At 47.0% G+C, this 14,663-nt stretch overlaps 1 non-coding gene across 1 annotated transcript; it reads right to left on the reverse strand.

Annotated features, from left to right (window-relative positions):
- Positions 1-305: 305 nt before the first annotated feature.
- Positions 306-412, reverse strand: LOC144231678 (U6 spliceosomal RNA). Its single transcript, XR_013335140.1, has one exon. It is a non-coding gene; the product is annotated as a U6 spliceosomal RNA (small nuclear RNA).
- Positions 413-14,663: the final 14,251 nt, after the last annotated feature.

The following is a 14,663-nucleotide window of genomic DNA, read 5'->3' on the forward strand; positions in this document are numbered from 1 at the left end:
CAGCCTGTTCTTTGTTCAGGTGTCGGTCTCTCAGAGGGCCTGCCTGGCCACACCGCCTAGCCCTGTGTCCCTTCACTCCTGTCCCCTCCCTGACTGTGTGTTTCCTTAACGTTTGTCACTTACAAACTCACCAGACACGTTACTCAGTCGTTCTCTTGAGAAAAGCCCCAGGCTATGGAAACCAACTTGACAATAAACTATTTGTAAAAAAAAAGAAAAAGAAAAAAGAAAAAAGAAAAGCCCCAGGAGAGAGGGGTTTTGTGGGCNCAGATTTCATTGTTTCTCATTGCCATGTAGTATTCCATAAAAATATGGAATGCGTCACAAATTTGCGTGTCATCCTTGAGCAGGGGCCATGCTAATCTTCTCTGTATCGTTCCAATTTTAGTATATGTGCTGCCGAAGCGAGCACCAGAATGTAATTCTTTCAAGAAATGAATGAAGGGGCGCCTGGGGGGCTCAGTCCGTTAAGCATCCAACTTCGGCTCAGGTCATGATCTCACGGTTCGTGGGTTCGAGCCCCGCGTCGGGCTCTGTGCTGACAGCTCGGAGCCTGGAGCCTGTTTCAGATTCTGTGTCTCCCTCTCTCTTGGCCACTCTGCCACTGTGCTCACTCTCTCTCTCCTTCTCTCTCTCCCCCTTAAATATAAATAAACATTGAAAAAAAAAACTTAAAAAAAAAGAGATGAATGAAAAATTTAAAAATTAGCATGATTAATCGAGAAAAGAGGAGAAAATCAGTAAGTCAATATTAGTAACGAGAAAGAGATCACAGCTACAGACCCAGCAGGAACTAAAATGTAAGATGATGTAATAAATTTTAAAACTTAGAAGAAATAGATATATTTCTTTAAAATTTTTTTACTGTTTCTTTATTTTTGAGAGAGGAACAGAGCACGAGCAGGGGAGGGGCAGAGAGAGGGAGACACAGAATTTGAAGCAGCTCCAGGCCCTGAGCTGTCAGCACAGAGCCCGATGCGGGGCTCGAACCCACGGACCGTGAGATCGTGACCTGGCCCAAAGCCAGATGCTTAACTGACTGAGCCCCCCAGGCGCCCCAGAAATAGACATGTTTCTTAAAGTATCATTTTTAAAACTAATACAAGAACCCTGATGGTCCCTTAACTGTAAAGTAATTGAATCCTAGTTTATAATCTTCTCACAAAGAAAACACCAGACCAGTTGTTTTACAGGCAAACTTTACCAAATTTTCAAGGAATAGTAAATTTCAATATTATATAAACTTTTCCAGAGAAGAGAGATCCTCCCCAATTCATTCTCTGAGGCCGACATGATAACCAGACACCACACCAGACGATGGCATAAGAAAGGAAAATTGTGGGCGTTTCACGCGTGAATACACAGGCAACGTCTCTAAACACGATATTGGCCAAATGATCATAGTCAGAATTGGCTAATGAAGGTGGTATATCATAACAAGTGGTTCCCCCCCCAAATGCAGAAGTAATTTAATATTAAGGACACCATACATGTTTTTCACTCACAGATTAAAGAATGACATTAAAGCTATGGGGGGGGGGGGAGGGGAAGAGAGAGGGAGACAGAGAGTCCCAAGCAGGCTCCACGCTGACGGCAGAGAGCTCGATGTGGGGCTCAAACTCACGAACCGTGAGATCATGACCCGAGTCAAAGATGGACGCTCAACCAAGCCACCCAGGCGTCCTTCAACTTTATTAAAAGTCTTATTTTTTTAATGTTTGTTTTTATTTATGTTGATGGGGGAGGGGCAGAGGGAGAAAGAGAGTCCCAAGCAGCCTCCGCACTGTCAGCGCAGAGCCCACGATCCATGAGATCATGACCGGAGCTGAAATCAAGAGTCCGACACTTGACCGACTGGGCCACCCAGGCGCCCCTGCTGAACGTGTTTCTAAGGAAGACAGGAACCAGCCTAGTGCCGTGTCTGTGGGTAGGAAGATGCAATGAGCATTTCTGGAGAGCCAGTCTCTCCAAATGTATCTCTGGCTTCTGTAGAATTCAGTAAAAATTCCCACAGGGTTTTCTCAGGAATGGGACACGCTGGTTCTGCAATTTATATGCAAGAACAAAAGCCTACGAATAGTTAAGACCCTTCTTCCTGAAGATGTGGTAGTAGCCGAGAATAGACAGGTCGACCAATAGCAGACAGCAGAGAACCCCAGAAAGAGGCCCACGGAAAAGCGGAAGCCGCCACTTATTCCCGCACAGCTGTGGGTCTGAGCCGAGAGGGTGAATGTGTCCATTACTGATCTGGGACGATTGCACATTCAAGTACAAGAACGTGAAATTATATCCTGCTTCCCTCCTGCCCCGAAATACGGGCTAGGTTGACTAGAGACTTGATATGAAAGACAAAACTTAAAAACCTTTAAGAAAAAATGTAGAAGAATATCTATGGCCTCAGAGTAGGAGAGGGTTTGTTAAGTTACAAAGAGTTCAATGGAAAAGAACAGATATATGAATCAAGGTCAAGCTTGTCTGCTTTTAAATTTTTTTTGTAGTTTATTTATTTTTGAGACAGAGAGAGACAGAGCACAAGTGGGGTAGGAGCAGAGAGAGAGGGAGACACAGAATCTGAAACAGGCTCCAGGCTCTGAGCTGTCAGCACAGAGCCCGCCACGGGGCTCGAACCCACGAACCATGAGATCATGACCTGAGCCGAAGTCGGACGCTTAACCAACTGAGCCACCCAGGTGCCCCAAGAGCTTATGTTTTGAAAGATGATGTAAAGGAAGGTAAATTTCAGCCCAAACCTGGGAGAAGCTACTTGCGATGATATAACCAGCAAAGGGCCGAGGAGGAGGGCAGCTCCCGCCCGGCCCGCCGCCGGCTTGTAAGCTGCCCGCAGGCTCGGGGGCTGTTTCCCTCTCAGTTAAAGTGTTCATTTTGAGGTCGTTGGAGATTCACAGCAATTCAACAAATGGCACAGAGAGGTCGGCTCTTTACCCAGGTTCTTCCAATGGCAACATCTTTTGAAACAGTATCGCGACCAGGATGCTGACATTGATACAGTCAAGATACCAACATCTCCCCACCGCAGGCTATGTCATGTTGCCTTTTTACAGACACACCCATTCCCTCTCACCCCCCACCCCATCCCCTGGCAACAACTTTTCTGTTTGTACAATTTCAGGACTTCAAGAATGTTCTATAAATGGGGCACCTGGGTGGCTCAGTCGGTTGAGCGTCCATCTTGCTCTTGATTTCAGCTCAGGTCATGATCTCACATTTCGTGAGATCGAGCTCGAGTCCAGCTCCGCGCTGACAGCTCAGAAACTGCCTAGGATTCCCTCTCTCCCCCTCTTCCCCTTCCTCAATTGTGCCCACACACGCACATTCTGTCTCTCAAAATAAATAAACTTTAAAAAATGGATTGTGGGCTTAAAAATGTAAAGTAATGTAACTTTTAATGTTTATTTTGAGAGAGAGAGAGAGAGCACACGCACAAGTGAGCAGTGTAGGGGCAGAGAGAGAGGGAGAGACTGAATCCCAAGTAGGCTCCATGCTCAGCACAGAGCCTGACACCGGGCTTGATCACACGAACCATGAGATCATGACCGGAGCTGAAATCAAGAGTCAGATGCTCAACTGACTGTCACCCAGGTACCCCTAAAATAATATAACTTTTAGGGAAAAAAATAATAACAATCTTTGGGATCTAGGGCCAGCCAAAAATGTCTTGAAGAGCCCAAAATTAAGTCCTCCATTAAGAGCAACCTCGGGCTGCACGAAGCCCCAGTTCCTCAGACTGTTCAAGGCTGACGCCATCCTCGGACCGCCCTCAGGTCAGCTAATCAAGAAAACACTCCTATGGTCTGAGTCAAGGCCGGGAACTGCAGATACAAACTCGCCAATTTCTCACCGCTTGCCTGAACCCCACGTGGGCCCTTTGAACTCACCTCATAATTGGTCATTTTCAAAGGATTCTCAAGAGTCACGATTGGGTCCCATCAAAAGTAATGAACACCTCACAGATACTGAATGGTCAAAGCTGTTACCATGGGTGCTGCTGTACAATTGTGATTGGTGCTTATGTGATGATGCTACACGTACAACGTGTGCACGGTAACACCCCCGTCCCTGACCCCATAAAACCCCTGCCTGCCATTGTTGGAGGCCTCTCCTTGCTGCCGCTGCGCCGGTAGGCGGGCGAGCCCCTGCTCAAGCTTGTAGTAAAGACCCTTATGTACTTGCATCGGTGTCGGCTCCTTGGGGGTCTCAGGGGACTCGCAACTCGGGCACAACAGTCTTAGTCTCAACAATGAAAGCACCTTTCGTAAAAGGAAAAATAGGAAAAATTGATAAATTTGACTTTATTTAAATTGAAAAGTTTAGTCTATAAAAAGAGCCCTGTTGTTGCAGGATTCTCGCTCAGAGAGTCATGACGCCGAGGGTTTTCTTTCCATGAAGCAACGTTATTCGTGCCGGCACTGCTCAGTTGGGTTCGTACCCAAAAGAACTGAGCGGCCCACAGCACATGGCGTACTTTTCTTGTACATTCTCTATCTCTTTGTCTCCCATATATGGAGACACATAAACGTGCAGTCTGATTAAGCTGTCTCGGTTTACAAGGCCATGGGGAATGTAGGCAGCTGGGCGCATATCTAGGTGACCTTGAAGTCTTCTCTCCTCTTCATTTTTTTCTTTCTCCTTAGGGAGGGGTTCGTACCACACTGTTAGGAGGAAAGCAGCTACAGAGTGGAAGAAAATATTGGCAAACAACATATCCAACAAAGAGCTAGTATCTAAACTATATAAAGAACTCTCAAAACTCAACAACAAAAAAACCAAACAATCCAGTTAGAAAATGGGCAAAAGAAATGATGAGCTCCACTTCCCGATGCTGGGCTCGGACTCATGAACGGTGAGGTCGTGACCTGAACTGAAACAAAGAGTCAGCCACTTACCTGAGCCACCCAGGAGCCACAAGCCCACAATCCATTTTGAGTTCATTTTGTATAAGCTGTGAAACTTAGGGTGACTTCCTCCTCCCTCCCTCCCTCCCTTTCTTCCTTCCTAACTTCCTTCCCTCCTCTCTTTCTTCCTCTTTTTCTTTTTTCTTTTCTTTTTTTTTTCTTTGCCTATAGACGTCCAGTTGCTATTGCACCATTTGTGGGAAAGACTGCATGTCCTCCCTTAAATTGCCTTTGCGGCCTTATCAGGGATCAGCCGGAGTATACTTGTGCGGGTTTATTTCTGGAGTCTCAGTCTGTCGCACTGATACATGGGTCTATGCTGTTATGCCCAGATCGCGATCTCCCCAAAATCCCAAGAGCACCAAGGAGTCCGAGTCACGTATACAAAAGCAAAGGGCGTTTATTCAGGCTTAAGCTCGGGCTCCCAGACCTCACCAACGCAGTGGATCCGTGCTGAGAGCCCGGAACAGGGGCAGAGTAGGGTTTTTATGGGGTTTATGGGGAGTTACAGAAGTTGTGACATGGGAACAGTGATCCAATCATAATTATACAACATCATTGACAGCGGGTTTGACCACACACATTGTCTAGAGTATTCGTCACTTTTGGCGGGATCCAATTACAACGTTTAGAGCACCTTTAAATCCAACCAATCACAGAGCGAGCCTAGGGTCTTGTTCGGCGACTAACGGTTAACTTTAACATCAGGTAACAGGGTCCTATCTATAGTTTCTGTCTCCAGGCCTGTCCCTCAGTAACGTGGAGGGTGGTCGCCGGCCTCCCCTGAGTGGGTGCCGCGAGGGTGGTTTCTCCTGCCTGGTGTGTGTCTGCCTGATAGTTTCGGGGAAGCTGGCACTCAGGCCTTCTAGTTCAGAGGGGAACTTAAAGCCCGTCACGGAGTCAGTGTGGTTTAGACGTTTAGACTTGTGGCCTTACAGTGCCTCCGCCAGGGCCGCGCAGCCCCGGTTACGTGGCTATGCAGTCCCGGACCGTGGAAGGCCGTCCTCAGTCCCACGTCATTCTTTCTCGGAACTGTTCTAGCTGCCCCACTTCCTTTGCCTTCCTATACGTTTTAGAATAATCTTGTCCGTCCCTCCAAAACTGTGGCTGGGTTTTGATAGCAACTGCGTTAAGCCTGTGTCATGTCATTTGCAGAGAGAGCCGGTCTTTTGTTTTTCCCTTGTGACCTATATGCCTTCTGTTATTTTTCTTGCCTTAGTTCTGGTTAAAGTCTCCCGCGCTGTGCTGAATCAGAACAGGGAGTGTGGACGCCCTTGCCCGACACGTAGGGTGCAGCGCGTTCAGTCTTTCACAGGGAACTACAATGTCACCTGCAGTTTCTTTTTGTTGATGTTCTTTATCAAGTTGAGGAAGTTCTCTATTCTTATTCTTTGAGAGTTGTAATCATGAACGGGTTTTCTATTAGTTTCTTAGGACGGCTATTAAAAAAATAGCACAACCTGGTATTTCTTTCCTCATGAGGCTCCAAGTCCAAAATCAAGGCCACGCTCCCTCTAAAACCTGTGGGGGACTCACCCCCCTTCCTAGTTTCTGGCGATCTGTCCGCGATCATCAGCGTCCTCTGCTTGCGGTGCAGCGCTCACACGGTCTTCCCTGTGTCTGCGTGTCCGGATTTCCTCTTCTCATCAGGACACAGCCGTATGGATTGGGACCACCCCAGTGACCTTGTTTTAACTCAATCACCTGTGTAAACACCTTGTTTCCAAATAAGGTCACATTCTGATGTGCTGGCAGGTAGGACTTTTGGGGGGGGGACAAAATTCAACTAATAATTTATTGAATTATTATTTATTCAATATATTGATATAAATAAATATTGACATAAATATAATAAATATTGATATAAATAAATCAATTATTTATTGAATAAATTATTGAATTTTGTCAAATGCTTTTTCTGTATTGGGTGACGTGATCATGTGATTTTTTCTTCTTTAGCTGCTTAATATGGTGGATTATAATGATTGCTTTTTCTTTTTTTCTTTTTTAAAAAAATTTTAATGATTTTGAGAGAGAGAGGGAGAGAGCAAGCAGGGGAGGGGCAGAGAGAGAGGGAGACACAGAATGTGAAGCAGCTCCAGGCTCGGAGCGGCCAGCCCAGCTGACTGAACCCCCCCGGCCCCAAATTTCTAACTTTTAATACTACTATTAAATTACTTTTTCATACTTTGTTAAGGATTTTTGCATTTTTTCATGAAAGATACTGGTCTGTAGTTTTTTTCGCTTTGTTTTGTTTTGTACCGGCTTTGGTGTTAGTATTATGGGTGAGATCCTAGCTTCATAAAATGAATTGTGAAGTGTTTTCTTCTCTGGGGAGAGACTGTGTAGAACTGACGTTAGTTTTCTTTAATTGTTTGATAGAAATCTCTAGTGAAACCATCTGGGCTTGGATATTTCTTTTTCGGAAGGCTTTTAATTATGAGTTCAAGTTTTGTAATAGCTATGGGGCTGTTCCCATGATCTGTTTCAGGTTGGGTGGGTGTGACAGTTGTGACTTTTTGAGGAAGGGTAGCGTTGTGTAGGTCGTCCAGCTGTGTGTTTGGCGTTTACACCTGTAGACACATGTGCGAAGTTGTTCTTAGAGCTCCCTTATCACCCTTTGGATGTCCTGGGGTCTGTGGTGACGTCTGTCCTATTTTGTCCTGATTTGCTAATCGTGTCTTCTCTTTGTCTCTTTCAGTCTTGCTGGATGCTTATTCATTTTGTTGATCCTTTCAAAGAACTACTTCCTTGTTTCATTGATTTTTCTCTGTTGTTTTTCTGTTTTCAATTTCCTTGATTTCTGCTTTTATCTCGGTTACTTCCTTTGTTCTGTTATCTTTGGGTTTCATTTGCTTTTCTTCTTCTGTTTTTCCTTTAAGGTCAAAGCTGAGGTAAGTAATTTTTAAGTGTTCTTATTTCCTAATATAGGCTTTTAATGCTATAACTTTCTCTTTAGGTGATGCTTTACCTACATCTCATAAATCTTTTTTTTTTTTTACATTTATTTATTATTGAGAGAGAGAGAGAGAGACAAAGTGCGAATGGGGGAGGGGCAGAGAGAGAAGGAGAAGCAGAATTGGAAGCAGGCTCCAGGCTCCGAGCTGTCAGCACAGAGCCCGACATGGGGCCCAAACCCGTGAACTGTGAGATCATGACCTGAGCTGAAATCAGATGCTCAACCGACCGGGCCACCCAGGCACCCCCATCTCACAAATCTTGATATTGTTTTTCATTTTAATTTGTGTTGTGTTTCCATTTTCATTGAGTTCAAAATATTTTTAGTTTTCCTTTTGACTTCTTCATTCTGTGGGTTATTTTGAAGTATGTTACCTAGTTTCAAAGGATTTGGAGATTTCCACATATTTTCTGCTATTGATTTCTGATTTACTTCTGTTGTGGTTAGACAGCACGGTGCATATGACTTGAATTCTCTTACATTAATTGAGACTTATTTCATGGCCCCAGGATATGGCCTTCGTGGTCTGTGTTCCGTGGACAGCTGAAAAGTCGTGTACTCTGCTGCTGGGCACAGCGTTGTGTACCTGACAGTTGGGTACCGTTGGTTCATAGTATTGTTGAGATTTCTCTCCCTCTGGTGTTCTGTCTAGCTGTCTGTCAGTTGTTGAGAGAGGGGTATTGAGTCTACAATTGTAACTGTGGTTTTGTATATTCCTCCTTTCAGTACAGTTAGTTTCTGCATCATATACTCTGCAGCTCCGCTGTTTGCTGCACAGGTATTTAGGACGGCTATGTATTCTGGACGGATTAATCTACTTATGATTACATAGTATCCCTCTCTATGATCTTAGTGATTTTACTCTGAGGTGTGTTTCATCTGATATTAAATAGGCGTGCCTGTTTTCCTTTGAGGTTTGCATGACATATCTTCATCTATTTTTTATTTTATTTTATTTTCCTATCTTTCTACTTTAAACCTGACTATATCATTATATGTGAAGTGAGCTTTTTGTAGACATCATATAGTTGGATCGTGTTTTTTAAACCACACTGACAGTTTGTGTATTTAAATTGGTATTTTTTTAGACCATTTACATTTAATGTAATTATTGATATGTTAGGGCTCAAGTCTGCCATTTTATTTTTTGTTTCCTGTTTTTTCTTTTTCTGTTTTCCTGTCATTTACTTGGGCATTTTTTAGAGTTCAATTTTGATTTATCTGTAGTGTTTTGTTTTGTTTTTTTAAATGTTTTATTTATTTCTAGGAGAGAGAGAGAGACAGCGTGAGCAGGGGAGGGTCAGAGAGAGAGGGAGTCACAGACCGAAACAGACTCCAAGCTCCGAGCTGGCAGTCAGCACACAGCCCAACGCGGGGCCTGAACCCACGAACCGCGAGATCGTGACCTGAGTGAAAGTCAGACGCTCAACCGACTAAGCCACCCAGGCGCCCCTATCTGTAGTGTTTTTAAGTGTATTTTGAAACTGAAGATGTGGGGCGCCTATGTGGATCAGTCAGTTGAGTGTCTGACTTGATTTTGGCTCAGGTCATGATCTCATGGTTTGTGGGATCGAGCCCCACTTAGGGCTCTGTGCTGACCAGCACAGAGCCTGCTCAGGATTCTCTCACTCCCTCTCTCTGTGCCCCACCCCTGCTCTCTCTCTCGCTCTCAAAATAAACATAAAAAACCTGAAGATGTTACATTATTTACACATATCATAGTCTATGCCTATTGACGTTGCTTGAATGAAGTATAGAAACCTTACTCTCCTCACTTAAAGTGTAATTGTCTTAGGGGCAAAGCCTGGGTGGCTCAGTCGGTTAAGCCTCTGACTTCAGCTCGGGTCATGATCTCACAGTTTGTGGGTTCAAGCCCCGCGTCGGGCTCTGTGCTGACAGCTCAGAGCCTGGAGCCTGTTTCAGATTCTGTGTCTCCCTCTCTCTCTGCCCCTCCCCCGCTCATGTTTAGTCTCTGTCTCAAAAATAAGTAAACTATAAAAAAAAATTTTTTTTTTTAATGTAATGGTCTTAAATATTTCCTCTGTGTTCATTTAGAACCATCTCAGACACTGTTACAATTTTTGTTTCAACTGTCAAATATAATTCAGAAAACTCAAGGGAAAGAAAGCCTGTTGTATTTACCTGTGTTTTTTCTTAACGTGTTTGTTCTTATTTCCTGATATTTCAAGGCTCTTCCTTTTATCATTTCCTCTTTGTTCAGAGAAATTCCTATGGCCATTTTATTAGGGTAGGTCTGCTGCTGGCAAATTCTTTGTTTTCCTTCATTTGAGAATGTCTTAATTTCCCCTTCTTTCCTGAAGGATATTTGCACTAGGCATAAGGTCTTTTCTTTTAGGGCTTCAAAGATAGTACATCATTTCCTTCTGGCCTCCATGGTTTCTGATGAGAAATCCACTGTCATTCAAATTGTTTTTTTCTTTCTTTCTTTCTTTTTCTTTCTTTCTTTCTTTCTTTTCTTTCTTTCTTTCTTTCTTTCTTTCTTTCTTTCTTTCTTTCTTTCTTTCTCTCTCTCTCTCTCTCTCTCTTTCTTATGTTTCCTTTTTAGAGAGAGAGGGGAGGAGGAACAGAGAGAGGAAGACAGAGGATGTGAAGCAGGCTCCCTGCTGACAGCAGAGAGCCAGATGTGGGGATTGAACTTATGAACCATGAGATCATGATCTGAGCCAAAATCAAGAGTCAGGTGCTTAACCGACTAAGCCACCCACACGCTTCTAAATTTCGCTTTTTTTAATATGATTTTTCCCCCCTGAGACTTCCTGTTTCATGAGTGTTTCTATTTATTCATTCTTTTTAAGGGTATTTGTAATTGTTTGTTGAAGCATTTTATTATGGCTGCTGTAAGATGTTTGTCAGGTTGACATGATACTCTGTATAGAAAACCCAAAAGATTCCACCAAAAAACTGCTAGAACTGGGCACCTGGGTGTCTAAGTCTGTTGTCACACTTTGGCTCAGGTCATGATTTCATGACTTATGACTTTGAGCCCCGTGTCAATTTTCAATAGGTGAAAAATCTATACACTAAAAGCTATAGAAAGCTTATGAAAGAAATTGAAGAAGACACAAAAAAATGGAAAAGTATTCCATGCTCCTAGGTTGGAAGAACAAATATTGTTAAAATGTCAATATCACCCAAAGCAATCTATACATTCAATGCAATCCCTATCAGAATAACACCAGCGTTCTTCCCAAAGTTAGAACAAACAATCCTAAAATTTGTATGGAACCAGAAAAGACCCCAAATAGCCAGAGCATCCCTGAAAAAGAAAACCAAGGGGTGCCTGGGTGGTTCAGGTGGCTAAGTGTCCAACTTCAGCGCAGGTTATAAACCTGTATTTCGTGAGTTTGAGCCTCACATAGGGCTCTGTGCTGATGGCTCAGAGCCTGGAGCTGCTTCGGATTCTGTGTTTCCCTCTCTCTGTCCCTCCCCTGCTCACTCTCTGTCTCCGTCTCTCAAAAATAAATAAACGTTAAAAAAAAATTTAAAGACCTTATCAAACTCAACACCCAAAAACAAATAATCCAGTGAAGAAGTGGGCAAAGGACATGAATAGACACTTTTCCAAAGAAGACATGCAGGCACAAAACAGACATATGAAAAGATTCTCAACATCACTCATCATCAGGGAAATACAGATCAAAACCACAGTGAGATACCACCTCACGCCGGTCAGAATGACTAAACTTAACAAGTCAGGGAACAACAGACGCTGGCGAGGATGCGGAGAAAGGCGAACCCTTCTGCACGGCTGGTGGGAACGCAAACTGGTGCGGCCACTCTGGAGAACAGTATGGAGTTTCCTCAAAAAATTAAAAATAAAACTACACTACGACCCAGCAATTCCACTACCAGGTATTTATCCAAGGGATACAGGTGTGCTGTTTTGAAGGGGCACATGCACCCCAATGTTTAGAGCATAACTATCAACAATGGCTGAAATATGGGGGCGCCTGGGGGGCTCAGTCAGTGAAGCGTCCGACTTCGGCTCAGGTCACGATCTCACAGTTCGTGGGTTCGAGCCCCGCGTCGGGCTCTGTGCTGCCAGCTCAGAACCTGGAGCTGCTTCGGATTCTGTGTCTCCCTCTCTCCCTGTCCCTCCCCTGCTCACACACACTCTCTCTCTCTCAGAAATAAGTAAAACATTCAAAATTTAAAAAAAAATAATCATAACTTTAAAAAATATTAAGACGTTTTTATTTCCGTAACACATAGCTTGTTCACAGCCGCTTGGTGACGGGCCGCCGGAGGGCTGGGGTGGCGGGGCGAGCAAGACCGCCGGGTTTAATCAATTTATATAAAACCTTAGTGAAGTATTAAGTATATAAAAGACATAAATGCATTAATCGAAGCATTATTTACACGGAATAAAATGAACCCATTTCAGGTGTACAGTTACTCGGGTGGACTGTGACACGTACGGAACGTTCCGGGCCTGTAGAAGGCTCTCCTGTCCCTGTTTGTGGCCTTGGGCCACCACTGACCTGCTTCTCGTCCCCTTGGGCGAGGTTTATCTGTCGCAGGGGTCCGTTGCGTGGGTCCCGCAGTGTGCACGCTTTGTGTCTGGTGTCTCTCTCAGAACGTGCCTGAGACCCTCTGGATGCTTCCAGAACATTCTGATAGGGACACCCACCATGTCTTCGCATGTCCACCCGGATTCCGGGCAGCCCTGTGGGTTAGTCAGGCCAGAGCCCAGCCAGGCAGACCTGCCTCAGGAGGTCCGATGCCCGTCCCCACACGCTGAGCACGTCCCCAGCTCTGGCCCCGCGTCTGTGGGCTTTGCTCTCCTACTTCATTCTGGCCCCTGGGAAGCTCTTGTCCCCCTCCTTGCCCTGCGGTCACCGGACACTGTGCCCCGTTGTGCACATACTCTACCCGCTGAGCTGTGAGCTTCGTGGCCAAGCGCACACCTCATCCATGTGTGTGGGGTCCCTGATGTGGGGTCCCCGAGAGCAAGCGAGGTTCGGGTCTTTCATCTCTGTGGCTCTGCCCCTGCTCACAGCAGACATGTGAGTGTGGTACACGGGTGACAGGGCTGGGGGGTCACCAGTTAGGTCACGGCAGCTCCCCGGGTACAAACGGGGTCCCCAGGAAGAGACGGCCCAGAGTGACCAGGACTGGCCCAACGTGTGGTGCCGTGGGCACGTGGAGGCTTGCAGGAGGCCTCCGCCGTCCAGAGGGTTACGTGAGGCCGCACCCCTGCACATGGTGGGGTGAGCACTTCTCCCGGGGGTGTGTCTGGGGACGCCCCTCCCCCCTGGAGCCACGGTCGCTGACCTCTGTGTCCTGTGTCCCACTGCTCAGACTCGCTGCCTCCCAGGGCGCTAGGTCCGCTGGTGGAAACGCCCAGAACCGAGGGCAGGGACTGTTGGCTGCTGTGGGNACGGTGAACTGAAGTGGCCCCTGTGTGTCAGGAACACACCCTGAGCGCTGGGGCGGGTCTGGGGCGATGTCCTGCCCCGGTGGCCGGGCGGCGAGAGTCGTGTACGTTTCCTACTGAGCCTTAATCTCACCAGCTGTCAAAATGGGTTGTTGTGTTTCTCTCTTAAGTCGTCAGGGAATAGTCATTAGACCGAAAACGACTTTGAATGTTTCTGCATCAACAACCCTTACCTGGGCGTCGCTGCTGGTGACTGGCTCCTGGGCGGGGGTGGGACTGAGGACAGTGTGCAGAGGCCCCTCCCGGGCTCGGCCGGGGACATACGTGGTGCTGTTGGCTCCGCGCCGCATCCGCGGTGGGTCTGCGGGGAGCGCCTCTGCCGGCCTCGGTACAGCGGCTCCGCCGCGGGGACCTGTGGGGTTACAGCAGCGGCTGCAACATGCTCAGCCCCCCACCCGCACCCCTGCACTGGTGCCCAGCCTACGGGTATGGCCCGTCTGCTCGGGGCCAGGACGTAGCAGATGCAGTAGGTGATAGCCTCACATGAGCTCAGGGGAGATTCGAGCTGTAGGANTCCCCATCTCTCCCGTCCATCCCGTCCGGTCCATCCCTCCCGTCTGTGTATGTGCTAACCAGACCGTGTCCTCAGCTGCAGGCTGTCTCTCCATGCCAATACCCCTGCAGGAAGGGACAGGAGATGTGATGAAGGGGGGGTCGCTTCCGTAGATGATACTTAGGGAGGCGTCTCTGAGAAGCGGCATCCTTGCTGAGGTCTAGATGACAGGTCAGGGCCAAGCGTATGAAGACCAGGGGAAGAGCATTCCAGAACATTCCAGAGGGAACACGTGCAGATACCCCAGTGTGTGACTTGGCAGGTGAGGGGAGAGCGGGCCCAGGAGAGGTGTGTGGGAAGGAGGGTCAGGTCACGGCCTCGATGAGTCATGGTGGGGACTCTGGGCTTTGTGGGCACAGTGGGGAGTTGTTGGGAGGATCTGAGCTTCCTGTGTAAGAGGTGGTGTGGCTGCAGCGGCCGCTGGGAGGGGCGCTGCTGCGTGCAGGGGTGGGGCGCGGGGGGCAGGGAGAGGGACCGAGCTGGGTGTGCTCTGGGGGAATTGCTGGCCTCCGGGTGGGTTTGATTTCTGGCGCTGGGGAGAGAGAGCAGTTTGGGCTGGGCCATAGGTGGGTAGCGACCCCACTTCCTGATACACGCAGAGCGTCGCCCTGGGCGGAGGTCACCTCCACGTTCGGAGTCCCCGACGGTGACTCGTGTTGGACCCCTGGGCACGGGATTGTGGTGTATTTACGGCTTGCGTGTTGTGGGTTCCAGGACAGGGGTGCGGGTAACGAGTGTCCGTCTGGAGAGTAAAGGTCTGGCGGTTCTGGCGGGACTGTG

The sequence above is a fragment of the Crocuta crocuta genome, unplaced genomic scaffold (assembly GCF_008692635.1).
Source record: "Crocuta crocuta isolate KB4526 unplaced genomic scaffold, BGI_CrCroc_1.0 scaffold528, whole genome shotgun sequence".
NCBI lineage: Eukaryota > Metazoa > Chordata > Mammalia > Carnivora > Hyaenidae > Crocuta > Crocuta crocuta.